Source organism: Onthophagus taurus, chromosome 1, assembly GCF_036711975.1.
Source record: "Onthophagus taurus isolate NC chromosome 1, IU_Otau_3.0, whole genome shotgun sequence".
Lineage (NCBI taxonomy): Eukaryota > Metazoa > Arthropoda > Insecta > Coleoptera > Scarabaeidae > Onthophagus > Onthophagus taurus.
In genome coordinates this window covers 11028674-11051968 of record NC_091966.1, presented here as the reverse complement: position 1 = coordinate 11051968, position 23295 = coordinate 11028674, and the positions used below count along the sequence as shown (strand labels likewise).

Here is a 23295-nt window from a genome sequence, read left to right as displayed (position 1 = left end):
TTACAACGAAAATCATGTTCCACCGATTTCTGAAGTATTTGCGAATTTAGAATTGAATTCCTATGCAGTGTTCGTGGTAATTCAACGTTGGACGTGAATTTTCCAGCTAGAACGTCTGATTTATTGTCGGCGCAACAAGGCCGGCGACGCGGTAGCCGCTTTTGCCGTAAGGTTTTAAGTGGGAAATTGGGCCGCTGACCGCCCAGATAGATTTATGTGACTATTGGGCAAATTACTCAGACGTTAAGGATGCCGTAAATAACCGAATATTGACTGAGCGAATACAAAACACACCCTCTTCCCAAGTGAAATTGGTGTTAAATTACGCCTTCTACTCCAGATCTTACGTCAATCAGTTTCACAATCAACACCTAAAGAAGAACGTAGGATGAATACGTCACAAACATCCTCTTGAAAATGTCAAAATGTAATAATAGAATAATATTTTGGGGAAGATTTAGGAAAAGTTATTAATACAAAAGTTTGTGTCTTATTTTAGTGAACGTGGTTAATTTTGAATTCAAATCGTAAACATCAAATTAAGTGAATGACAATATTAGCATTGAGGTTTAATCCCACAGAAAGCTCATCATGAATTCAACCGAAACTCGATTACTAATCCGTACCCCACTTATGTCGATTAATTTGTTCAATGATTCAGCTAGAGAGATGTGCAACACTATTTTCTGATGACCTATAAAGCTAAATTAATATTCCACATAAACTTAATTTTAACTTTAATAAATTATCAACCACAAAACTTTTTTGTAAAAAAGGCAATAATTCATATATAACTGAGTTATAAACTAAATTTCATCCATCTGTCTTTATTCATTTAAGGGAACGATTTCGAAGCATATCTCTTTATAGCTTCGCTAACGGCCAGAACGTGATATAGATCTAGTATTGCGGTGCAGGCCATTTCTGATTAAATCGGTTTCGTATTCGTCTATAGCTAGCCCATTATCCTTCGATTCGATTTACTCTTTTTACAATTCTGGTCAATGTAGGTGAATTGCGAAACTGAATACTACTTCACTTTTATTGATCTTCGATAAATTTAGTTGGTTTCTTTTGAATTCTCTCGATTAAAAGCACACACTAGGTATATTTTATTTGTTAAAAAGCATGATTGTCCATTTGACGACAAGATATCTAAACATATTGGACTTAATGAAGTAATGAGTGGAAAATTTCAACGAGATAGGTTCGTATATTATTAAGAATGATAACTTTAAGATTTTAGGTTCTTACAGCAATCCCTGAAATTGCAAATGAAGCCTGATAATCTATTATAGTATTTCAAGAATAAATGATGATACTTTAATAATAAATCTTAAAAAGTACTTACAAATTATCATTTTGGATAATCCGGAAAATATGCCCTATTTGGATATATTTTTCTTTTATTAAGAAAAGATTTTATACCAAATTAAAGCGGGACAAAGTCTACTGTTTTTCTTATAGATTAATAAGCCTTTTGATATGCGGATGTCCAGCCTTCAAGTCTTCTTTTCTTAGGTGGTATGTCAGGAAATCTCATCAATGTGGAGTTTATTTCCTTTGCCTACTTCACCCATCTATCGAGATGATATCTCCAGTATCCTCGTCTTGATCTTGTAAATCTAATAACATCCTGGATATCTATTTCTTCTCGTGTTACAGCACTTCTAATCTGATCGTGTAACGTTACTTCTTTAATCGATCGCAATGATCTCATTTCTACACTTCTAACCGTACTTTTATTTTAGAAGTTTCTGTCCGGTATTGTTGATTTCAACTTTACTGCTTGTTAACATGTATTTATTTCTTCAGAAAAGTTCTCTTAACTATCCTTAAGTAACACCAACAGAAGTTCTATTCATATTTTGCACGATTTTTTGTTATTAGTATTGATGCTGTTTTACTTACTAATAATATTGATAATTTCTCAAACGTCGTTTGAAATTTACATAGCTTTGTTGTAGATCACTTTCATTTTCTGACACTTTTTTTATCTTATCAGACTATCTTCCTGGCGGATTCCTGTCAGTACAGGTATTTTTCTTGCGTCTTTCTATAATTCTAAAATAGTTATTGCTAATGTCGTATTCTTGTATGATTACATAGAGCAACACTGATTCTGCGGCATGGGGTTTATTAGTCAATTTTAGGTAATTTTGTTCTCCTGACTACGAAAATAATAATATTTTTGTTGAATTGACTCTACTTTTTAAGATAAAGGCAATTCATTTGTACTGAAAATTAAATTTTAAAAAGAGGAGAATATTTTTAAAATGATTAGTTTATTATTATCAAATGATTTCATATACAAAATGATACAAAAAATAATAAAATTAATCATAGAAAACGAAAACATGTCAATAAGAGTTAAGAAAAACGTTTTGTATGGGATTTCCTATGGTGTTTTTAGTCCGGACAGTCTGCTTACAACTCCAGCAGTAGTTTGCCATAATATGGGGATCCCAACGACCTTGATATCTTTCCTCCATAACCTTGATGTCCTGGTGAAATCGTTCCTGTTGTCCTTTGCTATAATCACTGTAAATAATGCTATTTGAAACTCATATTAGCTCCTAATTTTTAGAAATTTTGGAGCATTTTGTCTACTAGTTCGGAATATTCTTCAGTTTTATGATTCTCCAAAAAATGTTTGATAACTGATACAAAGCTTGTCCATCCTTCCAATTCAACTTAAGTTATGTGGTGTGAAATCAGCGCTCTTTATAAGAGTACGGATTTGCGGCCCATCAAAAGTTCCTCCTTTTAACTTTTCTACACTGAGACCAGGAAATAATAATAATAATAATACTTTTTTTATTCACCCATCAATAATAAGAAGAAAGAAAACAATCAATAATAACAAATAAAATAATAATAAAGAAAAAAAAAAAAGTAATAATAAATTCTAAATATTAACATAATCATGTAGGTGAACCACAAGGGATAGTTCAGGTGAGTGGTAAAACCACTCTCTGGTTTACTGGTTTTAAATAAATTGCAAACATATTAGAAGCAATCGCCATTCCTATCTAAAGCTTTAAAAGCCTTTTTTATTAACCGAAGTTTTATATCTAGTGGTGGAAGAATGACTTTTTTCTCGTCTGATCAACGGTTCATAAACGATGTTAGGGTGTCCTTTAGTCATGTGCATTCTGTATGGTTCTTCTTTCCTGCTTCTGTGTTCACTTTACGCACGACTCTGCCACAGACAAAGAAAACATTTTTTAATTTACACACACTGACCACCGATTATAATGAAATGAAGTTTTTCTTTAAGAGTAGTTGAATGGTAGATGCTATCGGGATTGAAGCTAATTTATTTCCGTTATGCAATATTAGACATTGCAAACTTTTTTTGAGCTATCTATGAAAAGTTGCTAGCTTTTTAGTTGGTACACCCTTTTTGGTCATTAAAATATAGAAGAATGTCGCGCTCTCTAGTTCAATAACATACTATTAATGCGCGAGGCTGACTGCAATGTTTTTCTTTTAGTCTTGTCGCAAGAAGCTCACCTGATTTTTTAGATAAATTTATATCTCGAATCATGTCGTTTAGCTTTCATTGAAAAAAACTTTGAAAGTGTAGGATTGCATCATTCGAAATCACTTTCGCTATTGTTTTTACTCTAACTATTTAACATTTCAACATCATCACATTAATCGTCTAATAAGGAAGTAAATAATTGTATTAGTAAATGTTCACTATGCAGCTTGGTTGCTTAGCTGATTGATCGTTTGCGTAAACCCAAAAGCGCTTTTTGTATCGGTTCATAACTTCTATATTCACAGCACAAAACTACTAATCATCAAGGTGGTTTCTTGGCTGTGTTCAGGTCACTGGTATTCCAACCGGAAGCCCTTTTCGAACATTTCTCTTGTTATCCAAGTTGTTTTCCAAAACATGCCCTATAACTTCTACTAAATCATTTATCTTCGTTGCTTTTCTTGACCAAATTTAGCACATATGTCGCAGAAATGGTTGGTGTTACTAACACAAGACTTGCGTGAAAAACTCATACTTTTTGTAACAATAAAGCGCAATAAATTAAATAATATAATTAATTGAACAGTTTATCATGAGAACTAGAGTCAATTCAAATGAAATAATGTATAGGCTGCGTACTTCATAATTATATGTATCTAAATTGGCTCTATAAACTTATGCCGCAGAAATATTTTTTTTTGTTCCTCTGTGTTATGAGTACATAGGAAGACTCATCAAATTTACTAAACAAAGGTATAAGGGCTTGTTGTCCTCTATCGATTTCGCAATTAATTTGCGATGTATGTAGGTAGCTCTTGCTGTTCTTCATTTATTGCAATTTTGTCTGTTATTTTAACGATTATAACTTTTGTTAATAGCTTACATGTAGTATTCGGTAGACTTATAGTCGTGTAGTTGTCAGGGTTATTTTTATCTTCTTTTTTAAAGATTAGTGCCGTGACAGTTGTCTTCCATTCGTTAAGGATTTGTCGTCGAGAGATAATTTTTTGAAACGGTGTTGATAGTGCTTCATCGATTTCTCGAGTTCATCACTTCATATTTAATCATTTCATTTGGGATTTTACCGGGTCCGGCGGTTCTCTATTTTTTAATTCTTGTATTTTCTTATTTTTCATAACTTTTATCTTCATTTCCACTATTATTTCTGTTTCACCTTGTTATTACAATAACTACTACAATTAGCATCCTCTCCCAGCTTTTCCTCTTCTCCTAAATCCATCTTTTAATATCCCTCTCATTTTCGCTTATCGAAACAAAATCAGTAACCTTTCTATAAAACTAATTGCAGTAAACTTCCAAAGGGAATATTGTTATTTTCCTTCCTTTTCATTTTTAGCCAATATAGAAATTCGTGAGTGAATAAACTCCTTTGCTGGACTATATTTGATTTTATCAAAGCTGAATATCTCGTATACATCATTTCTATTTCCCTCCGGGAAGAAAAAATGTAAATTTATTTGTAAACACCCTCGGGAACCGAATAGAAGTTTTATTAAAAAAAGAGAACAAAATAAAAATAAAACTGCAACTCCTGCGGAGGGCTATTTCAACGTTAATTAAACATGATGCTTGTAAATATTTTCTGGTGCAATAGCCCTGAGGCACATTCAATTAGCAATTGGGTTACGTTTTTATTTTGATATTTCCAACGGACATACCGTAGTTACCATTTTTACATATTTTTACTTTGTTTTCTCGGTAACAATTTTAGTTTAGCTTTATCTCGGTAAACTAGGTCAAAGTTTTACTAAATAGACAGAAAGTGGGGCTCTGAAAATTGTTGTTAACGATTATTTCCACACAGACTCATTGTGATAATAAAATTATAGTTGCAAATGTATCTATGAATAATAAGCATTAATAAAGACAAATAATAATCCAGTTAAATAAATACCTACATTAATTAAACATCCGTATTTATAAAAATTATAATTAGTATTAATTTTTAATACACCATATAAATTTCATAACTATATAACACAATTTGAATTAACTTATTATCTATTTTTTTTTCGTGACCTGATTCTAGCTTCAAATGTAATGTCTTTTTATGATTTCTATTTATCTTAAGATTCGATTTGTACTTGACTGTAAGATCATTGTAAACACTTTTGCGATTTAAAATGAATGGAAGATAAATTAAATGAATCTAAATTTGTATCTTGAGTTCCCAGAATGCATTTTTATTCAGTTTCAATTCATTAACATTTTAGGTTTTCGAGACAACTTTGCGGGTGCTAACCCGGGGTTAAGTAGAAAACTTTTCGAAGAACATTTTAAATGCGAACGAGCTGTAAATTAATAAACTTTTGAAACTTCTCACAGTTTATTGATTTCTTAAAACGATTTCAGTTAAAATGTATTTAATTTGGAACTTTAACTTTAAGGACTTAATAGATTAAAAACTCTTTATGGAATTCACTTAAAAAACTGAATTAAAATTTTATTGTTAATGCCCTTAATTTTTGATGAACCGTCTGATCGAATTCAACATTATTGTTTAGATACATCCTGAATGAAGGTAATAACGATTTATTCGTAAATTTCCTGACATCACGAATTCTCTAACCTCAAAACGCATTAAAAGGTCATTAATCCTGCAATCTGGTTTTAAACAACTATTGCAAACTGTTAAACTTTATTCATTACCGCCGCCTGAGGGCGAAATATGCCAGAGGGTTGTTTCCATCAGATTTTCGCTTTGGGGGAACGCACTCCGTCGCATGCCATATAATATTTAGCAGGAGTTTCAAGTTTTATCAGACACTCTACCTAGCCTCAACTCAAACCGGAAACACCATCGCTCGAGTTTTCATCCGGCATCTATCGCTGTGTACGTGCACTCATTTGTAACGTGAAGCTTAGCATCTCTCTTGCTCGCTCAATCTGGATTACGTATATTCCGCTTCAGATAATTAATATCTAACTCCCAATGGAACAGTTAACCTCGAGAAGGTCGTTAAGTGTTGCTATAAATAAACGCATCCCCGACATTATTACTCCACTTTTTCAAATTATTCAATTTATATTAATTAAATTTTAATTTATGTTATAATTCCAAACTAATTGTGAGCATCTAATCTATTAAGTAAATTGTTGGTAGTCAATTGAGGAATATTGATTTGAATTGCTTTGATACACTACTATTACTGTTTCGCAGAGGAAATTACACGTTGAATTTTCATTGATTAGATCCATAGGTCGTAAATAGACTCGACCCGTCTCTACAAACTCTCCGGGACATCGGCCTTATATCAACACATGTAACTACTTCGGATGCTAAATGCGCCGAGCTATTAGCTGCAGGACGTTCTGCATATAAATTTACTTGTGCCGCTCTCATGCTTACCACTGCCACGAAGTCCAAGTTGGATAACTATGGAAATACCCTTATTTTCCACCGCAATGTTTCTCTAACACGAGTTAGTATATCATTAAGTAAACTGTTCCGTATTCGATGCGGACAAAATAGTTTTCATAACTTGTTGAATATGTGACTATATTGTTATTATAAATTCCGTAGGGACTTGCATTGATTAAATTTATAACATTAATTTTATTTACCATTTCATTATGTTTCCTTGAAATATAATTACTTCAATTAATAATAATTGAGTACATAATTAATTGGATGAAATATAATTAAAAGAAAATTTGTTATAATATAGTTTGTTGGACAATTATAATATAATTTATGGGGAGTAGCTTAATTAAATACAAAATGAAAAGTTTTATTTCCTTCTAAACGATTTCAATTTTAAAGTTAATGTGGAGTTGTGTTTAACTCCTCAGAATATAAAGCTCAAGTAAATTTTCACTTGCGAAGTATAAATGGAAATCAGCACTGAAAAGAAAATTAAAAGCTGCAGAAGACATGTGAATTTTAATTCTTAAAATAGTTGTTTGTAATTTTTTTAATAAATTCTGAGAACTCACTGGTAAACATACATATATATTTACCCTGAAAATATATTTATTAAGCTGATTCTTGGAGCTACGACGATTAAATTAAATTTTCATTAGAAAGATATTTAAAAAGCTATACACACTGAAATAATAAAAACCAATGCATAATAAATTAGAAACAGAGAAAAACATTGCAGTGATTTATTATCTGTAGTTGAAAGCAAACGCATTTATGGTTTATTCGTTATCATCGTGTCAACTGCATACATACTACGTTTGTACAAATAAACGCAATAACTCCACCAACAATAGAAGTTGTAAACAAAACTTATTTATTATTTGGTGTTTTATACAATATTTTATGCAAATGTAATCGGTTTTTATTTTCCTGAAATTCGATGAAAAATAAAACAATTTAAATATTACACATAAATCTTTATTAATGCCCAACAAAGATTATACAGTTATACAACGGTAATAATGCAAATTGTTACGGTTTCGTATAGATTTATATTTCTGCAACATAGCAAAATTGCTAAACACAGTACACGGAGTAATTGATCAAGCAAACACTGCTGCTCTCTAACTTACATCTAATTTCTTAATTTTAACTCTTATCTTCTAAGTTTACACAATTTTTCAAATGAAAGTAAAAAAATAACGAAATGAAGCACTAGGACGTTATATTTTCAACTGTAAATTTTCAAATTACAGTTCGAGGGGCTCATTTGGTCCCAATACTCCATTTCAATACTGCATAATATACAGTTCAGTTCACGCTTTGAACACAATTAAGCAATTTTAGTCAAAATCTCGATGTGGTACTAATTATAAATTCAGGTAACACTATTATGTACTTATAGATAATAAGATACTACGTGATTATACATACAAATAAATGTTTTTATGGTTTTTATTTGATAATATAATTAATATATACAGATCGTTAATCTATAAACACATAGGTTGTTGAAGTAAATGTATTAACATCTCTGACAAAGGAAATATATGTACACTTTATATATGTATAAGAATTTAACTAGTGTAGTTTATTTAAATATAATAAATCTAGTCTAAAGGTTACTAAAACTAACACAAATCGGCGATTAAGCGTACTTCAGTTTTTTTTGTTTTCACAATTATAACGATTAGGCTCTAGAATCTATCTTAAACTATATTCAATAACTATTAATATTGGAATTCTTCTTGTTGTATGATTAGGATTTTCTATTATCTGTAACAAAAAATCTAAATTAGTAATGTGTCTAAATAATGACAGTTTTAAGTGTTAACTAAAAGTATAATTTTCCATGCAAAGTTGATATTTAATTTGTAAAATCTTAGTTTAGAAAGTGTCACCAAATCGAATATTTTTTTATAAGAGGGAATTGTAATTCAATCATGGTCTTCTCCCAATTAACATCTAATATACAAGTTTTGAAAAAGGTTATATAGAAAATATGAGAAAAGAAGAGATCAATGAAAGTAGAAATCGTCGAAAATGTAAGTAATGTATTTTACATATTTTGAAATATTTACTAAGAGTTTCGAAGCTTTACGTACTTTCACTTTGAATTTGGATAATCCGCAAACACTAACCGACTAAGTCCGAAATAAGCGATCAGCAAGAATAAATAAAACATTAACACAAATAAAGTATCAATAATTCAGCATGTATTGAAAAATTAATGTCCTCATAAAAAAAATTAAGAATCAAAAGGAATGTCAATTTAATATATCGCAACACGAGAAAAAAATAAAATGACCACTCCCGGTGGTAAACGAAAAGCGACACTAAACAAGAAACAAAATTAACCACATACCGACCGATGTTGCTACATCGAATCAAGCTCGAACTATCAAAAAAAACGAAGCAAAAAATATTAAAACCCGCTGTGATAACGAGTACATACAAAAATTAGTATTGACTCAAAAAAAAATGATGAAAATTAACGAACTATACAGTTAAACAAAAAAAAAACAGGAAACGTTTTAAAAATGACGTAAAAAGTAACGTTAAAGTAATGAATTTTAAAATTACGTGACTGAAGTTCATTCAACATTTCCAATATGTAATAAAAATACAACAATAAATGTTGTAATGAACTAAACTCGATGAAAACAACAAGACCACAGTGGCACCAAAAATTTAAAAAAATACAAACGAAAATTGGACCAAAAATGAAGAAATGAAGAGAAAAAAGTTGAAACAATTACGGGTATAAGAATCAAGCAGTTTATTAGCCTTCACGAGAGATATTAACTTAAAAGATCTAAGACTCTACTTAGGTTAAATGTTTATGTCGATCAAATGACGTTTCGAATATCCACCTGTTGCCCAATTTTCATCAAATTCTATCCGATTCAAAATCAATACACTAAAAATAGTCTTGTAATAACGAAAAATTTAAATTTTCCCATTCATCAATCAGTAGTCAATGAATTGGACTCTGACCACTAACCGGTCATAATTACTTTCAATCAAGAACTGACTCCATACTCTAAAATACCTAGACTAATCAACGGATTTGTATGTTGGGAAAGTTTTAAAAATACTATGAATAATTTTCAGTTAGAGCCCCCACAACAGACAATAGAAAGCATGGACACCTGTGTCAGAATACTAACGCAAAATATAGCAAAAGCGGTCCACACTTCTACAATAAATAACTCGCCTAATTTTAATATGAAAAGAGACCATTCGCTTTCAAGGTTAATTATGGATATGATAAAAGAAAAAACAAATATCAGAAGACAATGGCAACAAACACGTCAACCTCAATTAAAACAACAAATAAATCTACGTGCACACGCAATACATAAAGCATTGGAACAAGATCGTATAGAGAAGTATCCAAATTTTTTATCAACTTTTGATACCAACGACCCGGGCATGTGGAAAACGAAAAGAAAGATCCTAAAGAAATACGAGAATAAACCCCCGGTAAAAAAGCGAAGCAGGTATGGTGACGGGAGATAAAAGGAATCAACATTTCTTCACAATGGTACAACAATTCAATGAAAATCATCTCCCGGTTAACACATTATGCGAAGACCCCACTATAGAAGAGATACGAGCAATACTAAAATACATACCAACCAGGAAAGCTCCAGGACACGATTTAATACCCAACCAAATAAGCTACATCTATAATACCATCCTTAATTTAGGCTACTTCCCAATAGCATGGAAGAAAGCGGAAGTACTGATGTTTTCAAAACCGGGAAAAAAGAAAAACGAACATCAAAACTACAGACCAATAAGCCTATTACCTTCTCATTCCAAAATATTGGAAAAAATTATTCATACCAGGCTATCAGACATAATTGACAATCTAAAGATCTTGTCTAGTTTCCAATTTGGATTTCGCAAATCATATTCAACGGTACATAAACTAACCAGAGTTACAATTATCATAGAACAAGGTTACGAAGATACACAGCGGCTGGCTTTCTAGATGTAGCAAAAGCATTCGATAGCGTGTGGTTAGAAGGTTTGAAATACAAGCTGCATCACATAAAACTGCCAACCTCCTAATAATATTCTCATTTTTGGAAGACCGCACCTTTATAGTACGTATTAATGGATATACATCAACGACCAAACAAGTGAAAGCAGGGGTCCCACAAGGTAGCTCTTTATCGCCTTTGCTATTCAACATATAGTATGACATACCAATACCTAGGCTGAGCAGTCTAGGAATGTTTGCAGATGAAATGATAATTTTAACACAAAACTATGATCCCGAAGAAACTATAGAGCAGCTGCAAAGTTCACTCAACGAAACTATTAAATGGTTGAATAAATGGAATATACAACTCAACCCAAACAAATGCGAAGGAAAAATTTTTATCGTGAGAAGAATAAGAAATCCTACCTTGCTAACAATAAATAACCATGGAATAAAATGGAATCCAAAAGACAAAGCAAAAAAATATCTGGGAGTCATGCTAGATCATCAAAGGTTAACATGGAGTATACATATCAACTACAAACTAAATCAAGTTATAGTTTAGAAGAAAAAACGTAGAATCCCAAAAAATTTGAACATTCTGTATCTTGAAAACGGTTGATTTTCAGACCCATGTTGATTAACACTTTTCGACTTGTTTTCGACTGAAGTACTACCCCTATAAATATTTAAACGTTGTTTTAAAACAGCCTGTATAAATCACTAATCCGCTCACTAATCACTTATGGCAGCCCGGTGTGGAGCAATACATCAAAAACAAATATTAATTGTTACAAAACAAAGTCATTAGAATAGCAGTAGATGCACCTTGGTTTGTTATAAATGAACAAGTAAGAAACGACTTAAGTATAGAGACGATTGAGAATTTTATACATAGGACAACTACAACTTTCTTTCAACAAATCCAATCTTGTAGTTCCGCAAGAGAATACAATCTGAATATTCATTTAGTTTTACTTTTTATTGTGTATATGTATGTATATGTATATTCTTTTTTATTTTTCTCCTTGTTCTATATGAGATACAATAGTCATATTATTATTATTATTATATACGAAATCTACACACTCGACTAAAACATCAGCTACCGCAAGATACTCATCTACCTGAATAATATAAATTAAATAAATTCAAAGGGTCAGTCGCCTTCTAACCAATTAAAAATGTAATGAATAGATACTAAAACAACCTGTGGAACATATGTATATAATTATTTATTATGTTGATGTGGTTTAAAAGTAAAAAAAGAAAAAGAGTCTTATTAATAAATTGTGATATTACTTCTTTCATAGTCAGAATATTTTTACCATTACTAAATTATTAACCCTGTAAGCTCAATACTTTCGATATTATTGTTTCTTTCCACATTTTTCTAATGTCACCTATAATTTCTTTTTTATTATATCTGGCGGTTGTCTTAGTGCCTTTACGGATGGAACAACATCTTCTCTCAGATGATTTTAGTATTTAAACAATAACTTTCCTAGATGTTGGAATATTTTTTGTTGTATTATATTTTTTCTTTCTCATCTATAAGAATCCAGGTATACACTGTGTATGTACATAAAGTATAGAATTAATTCGATATACATTAGGGAGATATTCTAAGAGAAAAAAGCTTGGATATCCATGTTATATATTTTAACGCGCATTTTTTGATGCCTAAGTCGATATTTTTAAATAGGAACCCCATTTTTTGTAGCATTTATGGATTCGACGTTAAATTCTGAGCATTTTTCATGTAGCACACCCTATGTCGATATTCAGCTGTCTTCGAAGAAGACAGTTAAAAAATATTGCAATTGATAAGACATAAAAATTTTCTACTTAATTAAATGATGAAAATGAAACCCTTCTTGTGCCTGGCAGTATCCCACACGATCGATGAATTCTTGCTGAACCCTAATAATTAAGTTTCATGATTAATGTCAGCACATTCTCTTTTAATTCTGGTTTCTAAGTCGTCAAGCGATTCAGGTTTAGTCTTGTATATAAATAATATTTTTGAGATGACCCCATAAAAAATAATCCAACGGATTGAAATCGGGGGATCTTGGTGGCCACTCAATTGATCCACGCCTTCCAATATAACAGCGTTTTATACTTCGTATCTTTATCAAGATATTGTTGTTTCTATCTCGAAGCTTTTGATCTAACTATATACTATCAACTTGATTGAGAAATGAGAAAAAAAAATCAAAAATCAAATAAATGAAACAAAAAGAAAACAAAATCGTTACAGTACTTGAGGTGATACCACTAAATAATAAATGTAATGTTGAAATCACATGTAACAACTTTCAAATTCACTGACTATGCAATCAATGCAACTTTAAACTAGTATCTAGTCAGAAAAAGTCAGTGGCTTTTCATAAATACCTTATCGGGGGGATTTAACGCCTATAATGGCTTTACTAGCTGACTTCGAATTTCCTTTTAATCATGAGTTCCTTTACCCATTTTGTTGTTAATTTTCGATTTCGATTTAATTTTTGGTAGGTTTTCTCGTTTTCATGTGGGTATGGTGTGTTAAAGTTCTCTGATGTCAAATTTTTAACAAAAATGCGATTTAAAATAAAAAAAATTCGATTAAAATTACAACACATGTGTATATAACTTTGGTGGATGCGCCGGGGAAGCAAATAATTTCTCTTTTTATTTAAAATTTGTTCAAAGGAATCTTGCTAAAGATTTTAAATAATTTATTATTTATAACATTCATCGTTCTTTAATGCCGTCACGAGTGCACCGCGCCCCTATTGTTAGTCTATAAATTATGCAGCTCGTTATCTAAAGCGTTCCGCAATCCGCGCGCATCTGTCAGGTTGGCCGCCCTGCCGCTGAATTACGGCGTCGAAAATTGATGGGCCCTCGGTATTCACAACTTGTATACCACGCACTCGCCTCGAAGCGAACGAACGAACGTCTCGAGAACAATTTCCTCACCAAATTAACCGGCGTCAATATAAGTTAATTACGTTTGCGACGTGCTCTATTTCCACAACTAGATTACCCTTATTTTGCCTCTTCCAGTTTGCCGTTTCTTTTTTCGCCTTTTTCGTGTCTTTACAGACGTTTTTCTCAAGGCTAATGAATGTCTGTGTTTTCAACGAAACTTGAAACAATAATAACATGAATAATCTTTAACCCGCGTCTTTATCTTTAAGATTTATTTATAGAGAATTTTCCCCTTAAAATCTTGCGTTAACGTTGATTATACGGTATTTGTGGGAGGAAAAGTGGCAATTAAATTTAATTAACACACTCCATATTAATTTTCGTCTACTAATAACGGAGTTAAAAGAACGTTTATGTAATTTGAGTAAACTTTATTTAATATTCTATAATAAAATAGCCATCCAATAAACTTAAATGAACTAACATATTAATTTATTGATCACATATTCCCCCATAACTTATTTTATAGCAATATTACACCAGTTGTTATCCTAAATGTCACATAACGTTATAATTACGAATCCATTAGCAAAGCCTAATGCCTGGTTATGGGGGCATATGCAAGGACATTAAATCTAATTACAAACACGTAAATGTAACGTATTGGTATTTTATGTTATGCTAATATCATATTACTATAAAAGCATTACGAATAAATTGGATTTAGATCGGATTCATCACAAAAGAAGTTTTACTTTTGTGTCGAATATTTCCCGGGAAATCATTTGGTTGATCAGTACTTCAATCGGACCCTATCACAAATAAGCTTTGTTAAACGAACTTAATTAGGATTAAGCCGTCTATCAGTTGCCAGTTTAAATCTCTTTTAAATGAGTTGGTTACGTGGGGCACCTGCAATGTTTAACAAGCCCTCAACGCTACAAATCTACCTTTTTTTACAGGTTCTAATTAAAAAACTTTCCTGTCTCATCCGAATTAGATTAGTAGGAGGAGTTTTTGGGATTTCGTGCTAAATCTTGACGATATCATAAAAGAAATTACACCAGCAATGATTAAGAAAGTTTTATGTAGGTATATACCAGATATATTTTTAATTTTAAACTCTACTTATTATTCCGTGAAAAGTTTAAATCGTCACAAATAAATTATTGTTTGATTTTTATATGATGAATATAAAATAATTTTGTAATTTCAAAAATACCAAATATATTTTATTTGATACCACAACATGATCTGATTTATTGGGAAATCGGTTGCAATTTAATGCAATTTATAACCAAAGCTATAAATAGAGATTACAAATTTATTGTATAAATCGTATGGATTATATTTTAATAGTTTTTAGTATGTTTTTTTATTGTACTGGATAAAAAAATCTAATATTATACGGTGACACAAGAAGCCACTCTATTCCTTACAGCAACCGCAGAAGAAATAAATTATTAATGTCATAGCAACGTCTTTCTTTCAGTGCGTCTTCTTCGTTCTTAATATTCCCAGCGATAAATCTTGTCTATAACACCGTTGTACTGCGAACAAAATATTTCGCACGTCAGCACAACAAGAAAATTTGAAATATGAACGAAAAAAAATATAATAACTAAAGAACATGACGAGAAAGAAAGATATTGCCCTAGAAATCGCTCTTTGTACGCGAAGAAGTATGCGTTTACGAGATGATTACAAAATTCTACATCTCAATCTGTGTAAAGGCGGCTTTTAGGCAAATTGCGTGCATAGAATTCAAATAAGATAGAAATCCTTTGGGAAATTTCTAGGCAAATGGGTTATATTTAACATGTAAAGTGAAAATTGTGTAATTCAAGTTTTCTAGAGTATTAATTTCAAATCGATTAATTATATTTATAGTTATAAAAGAAAATTGTATTGATTACTTTAATTTTATTTTAAGATTTACAATAATTGATCTAAATACATTTACACTTTAAAGGCTCTGAAGACGCACGGCTAAACCCGAAATTTTCTAGTTCTAGATCTAGTGCTAGTTCCAGTTTAAGTTCAATGAAAAATATACAACAGTCTAACGCTGATTAACTGAACTAAAACTAGAACTAACACTAGTACTAATACTAACACTAGACCTAGAACTAGAAACATTCGGGTTTAGCTGTGCGTCTCTTAAGACGGCTAAATCCGAATGTTTCTAATTCCAGGTCTAGTGTTAATTTCAGTTTTAGTTCAATAAAAACATAAAACAATCTAACTTTAATATTGTCAGAGTCACTCTTGTTTTATGAGAAGAGTGTCTTAAGAACTAAATCCTCAATAATGAAAGTTGTTTAACAATATCAATTAGAACAAGAAGTAAAGTCTTAAAGAAAAGGTGGGATTGTAACAACATAAAACAAAAACACGTAAAGTTTGGACTGCAGCTAAGATTGTAAATGCTTTTTTTTATTTCAAGTTAACTTGAAACTTTTAATTAATTTTCAACAATTAAAATTTTATTATGAACCATGAAACTAATTTTGTTCGATAAATTACAACTTTTGAAACCCCTTGAAAATAAATTGAAACAGTTATCGATTCCATAAAACTTTACTGACTATTTAATTAAAATCGTGTGCAGTCGGTGCATAATGGAAATCAATTGGGGTTTATTGCATTCATTAATTAAATAAGTTTTTAATAAATTTTAATTCCGTCTAAAGTGTTATAATACAATACTACTTTAATTATATACCAAGCGTTAATGTTACATATATTTTAAATATCCAGAATTTAGCAAATTTTCACGTGCGGTTTATAAATTTAATTATTTTCACCCACACCGTGAACTAATTATACGCTGTAAGTTGTGGTCATAGGACAGCCCATAGGACAATGCCGGCCAACGAGTGTATTGTCGCCCACTGGATAACTAAAATTTTTAATTAAAAACTAAGCGAAAATTAATTGCAAGGGATATTGCATCGTTCTACCGTTAACAAGACCTACTTTTTATCAAAATTAAGTTAAATCATTTTTAGAATATTTTTTACCACACAACTTTATTTTAGGTTAGAGATGTTACCTTTCTTTGTACGTTTTAAAGAATCATTTAGAACGTTACCCTAACGGTGAACCATTTTGGCATTGCCACTAAAAAACATTTTGAACATTATCATAGCGATTGTGAGAAGATAAATTTGGAAAAGGATCCTTAATTGTGCCATTTCATTTTACGATCTACTTTAACTTTAGTTTACCTGAATCTTTTCTTACTTAGTGATAAGAAGGTCGTAATCGTAACTTGAAGTTTTTATCTTTAGTTGTTAAATATGCAAATAACACCTTAATCTACGAAAGCAGATTGTGATGATGTATAAAATCTTTCAATATTACGTAAGGAATTGGTTTGCAAACAACAGGCAGATTGAATAGACCTTGATATCTCTGAATCTCTGAATAGTTGGTTGAATAATTTATTTTAATAGTATCTAACTATATATTCCGTTACGGTTACGGTAAGCAATTAGCTCTTTTATCTTGTTATTAATCATTTTTACTTCCCTTTACTTTAACTTATTATGAGCTGGACCTTCACATCCACCCCGCTCGGTATTTTCGGGAGTGTGTTGACCATATGTGCGTGTTGAGGGCAGAGAATAAACTAATAAAGATTAATTAGGATTTAAAATAAAATTTATAAACATATTATGAGTGTTTATACACTATGATTATTTTCGGCAGTTCTTGAATGCTTCCAGTTTTTATAACAAATATTTATAATAAAACATCAAGAAATCGTTCGAAATATTACCTTATTTTTTTATTCTTATCAATGATGATGGCGATGAAAGCCATTTGAATAAGAGCTTAGAAAGCTACGCTAGTGATTGAACGTTTAATTATGTCAGAGGTTTGAATGCTCTACCAATTTCACTCAAAAATGAATATCTACTGTTTCATAGACGTAAGATGTTAAACAAGGACCATGTTCTTAATAAAGTTCTAAAGGGATGCACAGCAATTGTTTCCGTTTCTAGTAACACTGTACGGAACGGAAACTTTGTTAATTTTCCCTGAATAACTTAGTTGCATTTCTTGATTCTCTTTTTGCCAGGCAATGAAGTAGCACGAAGTTTTGCAATTTCGTATCGATAAAGTGTTTTATGGAGTATATGATCTATTAGCATTTCACATTTCAATTACATTGTAATAAAATTTATTTCTATTGTTACTTTCCTCGCATAAAAATGTTCAAAGAAATAAAATACAAATATAAATTTGTTTATTAATGTAATATATAAATTTAGATAACCTCGAAAACAATTATTTATATTTTTATTATATTTATTTTTTTGTGATTTATTAAACATTTTGGTAAGAATTTATGGGTCACAAGTACATGAATCGGATGAACAACATGTTTAAAACTTAACAAGACAATCTAAAGTCGGAATGAGCAGGAAAATGCTAATTAACGAAACTAGTTGTCATGTGACGCTGTCTCGACGACAATATCCATACACTATTGTTATACTATTGAATATAAGGAAAAAAAGAGGTGAAAAGAAAGGAATTTGTACGTCAAGCGACCTGTTTAGTGAATACTGGTTCACGCCCTTAAATTCAATGTTCTCTTTTCATGGAAGAAAGAAATAATGAATATGGGGTGAATGGTAGCTCTAAGCATTAGATTTGTACAAATGGGAGATTAACTTCAAAACCGGATGAACCAAAAATAAAATCAATGTTGGATTTTGTATTCAATTAATATATTTCAGACTTTATCTAACTATACAGTATGTCCCCGGATCGGGTTACAAAGAGGAAACAAAAATTTATTACTGATTTTTCAAACTTATCTCAGCATAAAGAATGCGTCGGATATGTTCAAACCACTAAATCGCACGAACTTTATATTCTAACTATAGAAGATAACCAATTATTCCCATTTTTATGTAAAAATTATACTTTTCCTAAATTAAAAATTTTTCAAGTTCAATTTATGATATGTAACCATAGAAACCAATAAAATAAAATATAAGTTACAATTTATGCTAATGAAAAGTATACGGACAAATCAAATTAAAATATGGCTAATTGAATAAAATATTTTAAATGTAAACTTATGTAATAACACACTATGTAAGTAATAAATATAATAATATTTATTTGAACATTTGTTCACTTACAAATCCTCATTCAAACAAATTCCCTCCCAATTCGGCACACATTTGAAGGCGAGTTCTAAATTCTTTATAAAAAGTACGAATTTCCGCCAGTGGTAGAGATTCTATCGCATTAATTATTCTTAGTTTTAACAGTTCTGCATCATTTTGTAATGGTTCACTGTAAACAATTTGTTTCAATCGTCCCCAAAAATAAAAATCCATAATTGTAAGATCAGGACTACGTGCTGGCCATCAAATAAGACCATTTCGTTCAATCCATTTTTGACGAAATTGTAAATTTAACCATTTGGCACAATGTGTGAATGGTAAGCTGGGCAACTGTCTTACTGAAAGTACAATGACCGTATAAAATTTAAGGCTAATTGGATTTACATCGCCCCAATAACGACAATGCTGGGAAGAAACAATGTCATTTGTTCAAAAGCTATCTGAAAGGCAGCGTCTTCCTCATTTAGTCTCTTTATCTGCCTCTTTATGGATAATACAGAACCCGTTTCCAATTTTTTTGTCATCAGTTTGCGAGCTCCATATGGGATATTCTTGTGTCCGAATATTTTTGCTAGAATTTTTGTATAACTACACGAAAACATGATTCACTAGTACCATAGTACAATACTAAATAAATTCTCTCGTTCACAGTTAACATCGCATGAAAAGACTTTAATCTCACCAACATAAGTTGTAAGTTTTACGGTTTCTATGGTTACATATCATAAATTGAACTTCAATTTCAATTTTCAATTTAGAAAAAAGTCCAATTTTTACATAAAAATTGGAATAATTAGTTAACTTTTATAGTTAGAGTATAAAATTTATGCGATTTAGTAGTTTGAACATATCCGACGCATTATTTATGCTGAGATAAGTTTGAAAAATCAGTAACAAAAATTTTTTCCTCTTTGTAACTCGATCCGGGGACATACTGTAGATACCACTAATGGGATTGTATTTTAATAAGAGAATGAGCGAATGAGCAATAAATTAATTGTTCTTCATCAAGATGGTGTCCTTGATTCTCTCTTTATCTCCAATAAATCATTTTTAGTTAGTTAGGTTCGTTGTACCACTAGTGTACTGCTCCATAATTTAAAAACGAAAACTACAGTGGAACCTCGCTTAGCGAGTACCTCTCATAACGAGTAAAATAATAGTAAATTGTCTGGCTTAACGATCGATATTTCGCGTAATGAGTGACATGCATAGGGGAAGTCCCTTATTTATATATATAGGAAACATTATTTCGCTTAACGAGTATATATATCATATATATATTTCGTATTATGAGTAAGGTTCTGGAACGAATTATGCTCGTTATGTGAGGTTCCACTGTATAAAGGCACAAACATTACCATTGTCAAGAAAAACTAAACGCTTAAAGAATATGAGCGCGTTTTTGCTTTTCTTATACCAGAAAACACAGAGCATTTTCAAGTACAAACTATGTACATTTCTGTTTTCAATTTCTAAAATATTTTCAATGCTATAAAACAGGGGTGGCCAACTTCTAATCATAGACGATCTACTTTTAATTTCAAAAATTTGACTCGATCTACTTGCTTTCATAGGCATAAACATAATTTTTCTGTGGTAGAAGTAATACATCTCAGGCTAGGAAAACTACGTTCAAGGGTTATAGTAAATCGACATAATAGGGCCGTTAAGGTCAATCGATTAGAAAGGCCGTCTTTCAAAAAATCGATAATCTAAATTAAATTAGACGGATTAGTAACGTTTTCACGTTCGAAAATTATTTAATTTTTGCAATAATTAATGTAAAAGTTCAAAATTTCCCACCTCCGACTCCAGATGACGTTTTAAGTAAGAAGAAAGAAATTACAGACGTTTTATGTTTTGTAGTTAGTTAGTGTTTTCTTCTAGTGTATAAGATTCGTAGCATTGTCTCTCTCCAGGAATTTTATTGATTTTATACGCTCCGATCGTACGCTCAAATCTGAGTGACGTAGTTTGGAGTTCGCGTCCTGTAGTTTCAAACTTTATTATTTTTTTTTGGAAAAACTAAGCCTCAAAATCAAAAATTAATATTATTTAACATAAGTTTATTAAAAAAATACTTATTTTGGGTTGGGCTGGGTTGGGTATGTCATTTTGGGTTTACTTCAGCTTCTGGCTGAGCTCTCAAGTCGCTCATAATAACTTGATATTAATGAGAAGTCTGTGTGTGCATGTCTTTAACCAACGCTTTATAATCAGGGGTATATCCGGATAAAGACAATAGTAATGGATCTTGAGTATGGGAATCTGTAAGTACCGAACGATGTTTAGTTTTCATAATCTTTAAATATGAGAAAGCTGATTCACATAAGTATGTAGATTCAAAACCAGAGTAAATATTTTCGCTACATTTGGCAATATTGGGATATTTTTATCGGTTGACCCATTTCCAAAATCCGTCCTCAAATTTTCTAGCTTGTAAAATCAGATCATTTTGTAAAGTAACACTTTCGTTTGTTTTCTATTGTCTTATTATCCATATTAAATATGCCTGAAATTTGATTCACATTTAAATCTGTATTAAAAGGAAAGGAGACATACTTCACAATTTCTTTCAAAATAATGTTTTCAAAATCTTGAAATGTAATTTCAAAGTCTTCTATTACGTTTTTAATTTCTTGTACGTATTTTTCAATGTTGTATTTAATGTTTTGATGTTTTTCTTTGTGATCTACCATATTTGGAAAATGATTCAAATTATTTTGTTGAAGATCTTTTATTAGCATAGTAAATTTAGTTTTGTACGCATCAATGCTGCTTATCATTTCAATTAATGTTTTGTTTTTCCCTTGTAATTCTAAATTTAAATTACTTAATTTCGATGTAAAATCTGTAAGAAATGCCAAATCACTCAGTCAAGTTTCATCTTTTAAATTTACTCATTTTCCATGTTCTTCATTGAGAAATGTTATTTCAGGTAATAAATCACGAAATCGTTGCAGGAATTTACTTCTACTTAACCATCTAACATCAGTATGTAACAGTAATTTTGGTTGTCCTTCATCAACCTCCAAAATTACATTCCTCGAATGGAATTCACAATTTTAAACGCTATATCAACTACTAATCTATTGCTGGCTACCACTTGTTGATGAATTATACAATGGTAACTCAGAAAACTTGGAAATTAGTGATCATTTTTACAACCCATTTATGCGGCCTACCATTGCAGCTACTCCATCTGTTATTATAGAAACTAATTTAAAAAGTGGTACTTTCAAATCAATGAGAAATTAAATCTCTAGTTCTCTCTTTTAAAGAAATCATACCCAACATTTCTTCTTTACATGTAAAATCTTCAAATACCAATCGAATGAAAACAAGTAGTTTTGCTGTGTCACTTATGTCAGTCGATTCATCGCACTGTAGGGAAAAATAAGAACATCTACTAATGTCGTTATTTAACTGTTCTCTTATATTTGCGCTCATTTTCTCAATCCGCCTCATCACAGTATTTCGAGATAGTTGTAGATCTTTAACAGGCGCAATAATTTCATTTTTGTCCTTAAAATCTTTAAAAAGTGAATCTGATATTTCCAAAAAATTCACTTTATAAATTCACCGTCGGAAAATGATTTACATTTTTTTGCTAGGAGGTAACTCACTTTGAATGATGCAAAAGTTATAGCAACTGATTTCAACATAGGTTTCTTAAAAATATTTTTTTGAGCTGTTAATTTCTTAAGTCACTATTTTGTGGGTAATCTGTTTGATATTTATTATGTAAAGTTAAAAAAATGCCTCTCCATATTACCTTTTTTAGGAATTGCTATTGCTAAAAATATAAAATAAACTTTCTCATCACTGAATTTCTTAAAAACACGTTAATTTAATTAATTTCGATTCCACGGTGCCTTACAAGTATTACATACATAAATTAGTTAAAAAATTGCATTATTAAAATTGAGAAAGCGTATTAAAACTGATTTTTCAAATTGGGAGTTACCACTTATGAGAGCAAAATCACGATCAAATTAGAATTTATTATAATAGGAACGTGCAGGAATGGGATGGTAATGAAGTGTGCAGGAAATGACCCTCGTAGGACATTCCTGATCTCAGTTTTGCGTGAGAACGACACACAGGAGAATACGGTGCAGCTGCTGCTGATCCCGTGGGACGACCAACTGAATCTCCTTTTCGTTTACATCGCAGAAATCTTGCAATTACGGTAATTTATTATAAATGAATAGAGTTATGTTTTTCATAACATGCTATGGAATTGTTAATGTGGAATAGTATGAGTTTTATTTAAGACTGATCTGTTATATATTGTCACTTCCTTATTATTCCCATCTTAATTTCATTTTCCTAGACGCATTCCATTTTCCTTAAA

General features: G+C 30.9%; 1 protein-coding gene across 2 annotated transcripts in view; it reads right to left on the bottom strand.

The window, feature by feature from the left end:
- Nucleotides 1-7834: 7834 nt before the first annotated feature.
- Nucleotides 7835-23295, bottom strand: part of LOC139428849 (prolactin-releasing peptide receptor-like) — a 91142-nt gene continuing 75681 nt past the window's right edge. For both annotated transcript variants that reach the window (XM_071196814.1, XM_071196819.1), the window contains one exon: nt 7835-8648. The gene's annotated coding sequence lies outside the window, so the exon portion shown is untranslated. The remainder of the gene's footprint in view (nt 8649-23295) is intronic.